We start from the raw sequence: 2,946 nt of genomic DNA on the forward strand, positions 1-2,946 counted from the left end.
AGAGAGAGAGAGAGAGAGAGAGAGGGTTTTCTACACGCCGCGGGGGCGGCGAATCGCGGGTGGCGGAAATAAGAAGGAGGCGAGAGGAATAAGACGAGCGGAGAGGGACAGAGAGAAAAAGAGATGTACGAGGAGGTAGAAAGAGGAAGAAGATCGATCGATCGTGTGCGGGGGATGAAGGAAGCGAAGGACGAAGAGGAGAAAGGGGAAGGAGCAGGAAGGAAAAGAGAGCCGCTGCGGGAAGGACGTTATTTCCGGAAGTACTGCGGCGCGGGAACACAAGACAACTAGAAGTGCACTTTCGCGTTTATCTACTACAGCGATACAGCGATCGAGGAGGCCCGACGATAACGGCCGACCGGATCGATTTTCTCGGTCGTTAGGCCGATCGAGAGCGAGGAAAATACGAATGCGCGAATCGTAAGAGACCGGCGGCACGCAGAAGATTGGCACGCGCCGCGCCGCGAATACGATTAGGTTCGGGCGTTGGTCTCTGCCCACGTCGCGACATTCACCTGTTCCGTGGACCGTGCTTTATCTGCCTCTATCTATGACTCTTTATACCGGGCCATTCCGCCTGTTATCTGTCCGTAGGAACACGGGCTTTTATCAGTTGCTTAGACGTGCGCCGATAACGTGGAAACTTTAAGCTCGCGCCTTCTCCCGCCTTCTCTCCTCCTCCCCCCCCCCTCTCTCTCTCTCTCTCTCCCCTCATTCTCCTGCCTCTCTCCTTCTCCTGCGCTACTTGCGCTCGTTTCGACGCTCGTCGCTGCCTTTCATCCGCTCGCTCGCACGCTCGCTAGCACGCTCACAGAACGCCTAGAAAATCTTCGCGACACCTCCCTCCTCTATTATCCTCACCATCTGTGATCCCACTCGGGGTGATGTCTTACTGATGCCGCTACTTACGAGTCTTGCGTGCAGATTACGAAAATCTGTTGTCCTCGAAATCTGTTGCGACTGTTTCAACGCGATCGCTTCAAGTATACATTTCAGATGTCCCGACTTTCAATTCTTAATCGTCACCTCGCGATTATTTAATCTCTCAGCTGTTAGCTTCGAAAATCAGGATTATCACAAATACCTCGTCCTAAAGTTTCATAATTTTCCTTTGACTTTGGAAAATATTTTAACATTTTTTTCTGTACTTTCGTCCTGATTTCGAAGAAATATTATGTTGAGAAAGCAATTTAATATAGCAATGTTGTAATTATTATTAATGTCGCTGGCACTGCTTACATTTAATTGTTAAGACGATAGTATTCCAAAACCACGTACGTACACATATTAAAGCGAGAGAATTTTAATTATCCAGAAAACTTTGCAAAATTCCCTGAATTACCCCGATAATTTTCAATTTCCCTCATTTCCATAATTTTCTGGCAATGGCCTGAAGAGAGATGGCCTTTCTAGCGATTCTCATCTCTCTCAGTTCTCCCAGCTCGCAGCTCACTCAACGTTATATTGTAGATGTTAACTCTCTAATCTTTCTTCATATCATATTTTATTGTTCGAGCGGAACGTAGACAAATGCCCTACTTCTTTTTCCCGTTCTAACCAAATTCGTCTTCCAAACTCCATTCTTTTCCGATGCCTCTCCTCGCCCTTCGTCTTCCCTTTTACATCCCATTGGTTGGCACTCGTACCATCTGCCGTTTCTCCGGCTATCCTTCGAAAGTTCTCGATGTGGACGTGCACCTGCGAACGCTTGCAGGTAACGCACGACTGTGAATGTACGTGAAAGAGCACCTGACGCACTTACTTCGCCGACCTCTATCTACAGATACGTACGCGTGGCGTGCTGTTTTTCACCTGTACGATCGATTATTGCGAGAAATCACAATGGCGAACATCGATCGCGCAAATTGCTGTCAAACTCCCGAAAAGTCCTAATAATAGAGCCCTAATAATAACGTTTCGGGTCGATCGTTTAATTTCAATCGGATCACCAAAATTTCCTCTCGACTTAACTTAACTTACTTCAAATGTTTGCTATTGTAGGACTAATGGAATTCTCAAAGTTCGTATATATAAGGCTTGTTATCTAACGTAACTCAATTAATTCTGGTTAAATTAATCCCCTGTCCGTTTTCCCAGTTCAGTTTTTTCTCGAGATTCCAAGGAAGAAGTTGATTAATTGGATCAGACTTAAGAGATCATTCGATTAAAGCTGAAACTCTTTTTCGAAGACCTTGAACTGTATTTTCCAATATTTTCAATTCGGACACAAAATTTTCGCGAATCATCGGATACCTTCTGCACTTCTCGTTTTTAAAGAGCGCAACAAGAAATTTTCCAACGTTCTCCGACGCTCGGAGAAACTTGCGGATTCATTTGAAATCTATTCGCGAAATCGAAACGCCACGGATTGCCTTATGTCTATCCAGCGAATCTATGCGTGTCGCACGTAGACACGCGGAACAGCGTTACTCGTGTAACAGGTACGCGCGCACATTGATATCGCGAAATTGGGTTACCTGGCGTGCCGACCGCAAAGACGCGCTGATAATTTCTGATAACGGGCAAGAACGACGATAATCGATTGTCTCGCGTTCATTTCTCGACCTTCTTTTTGTGCCTCTCCCCCATTTATCTGATCCAACGTGTCGCAATCGCGCGATTTGCCTCTGCAAGCTGAAAAACTATCTGGCAGCGAGGAAATTTGAAAATATGTATCGTCAAGCCGATAATAACGGAATTCTCCCTGTTTCCGATATGAACTTTTATCGATATGCCGTGGACAGTTGATGAAAGGATAATATTTTTGAGAGCGTGATGGATGAGGACATTTAACATATTCGGTTGTCACATAGCGTCGCACTTGTTGCATCTTAAAGCAGCATCTTCCGGCTGAACTGTTAGTTAAGAATATGAACGAAAGGAGCAACCCAATCCGTTAAATAACATTTTTAACTTCCATGCGTCAAAATGTAAATTAATCCATTT

At 45.3% G+C, this 2,946-nt stretch overlaps 1 protein-coding gene across 1 annotated transcript in view; it reads right to left on the reverse strand.

The window, feature by feature from the left end:
- Positions 1 to 2,946, reverse strand: part of LOC108754748 (protein bric-a-brac 2) — a 64,504-nt gene that overhangs the window by 36,990 nt on the left and 24,568 nt on the right. The window lies entirely within an intron of this gene.

Source organism: Trachymyrmex septentrionalis, unplaced genomic scaffold (assembly GCF_001594115.1).
Source record: "Trachymyrmex septentrionalis isolate Tsep2-gDNA-1 unplaced genomic scaffold, Tsep1.0 scaffold80, whole genome shotgun sequence".
NCBI classification, from domain to species: Eukaryota; Metazoa; Arthropoda; class Insecta; order Hymenoptera; family Formicidae; genus Trachymyrmex; species Trachymyrmex septentrionalis.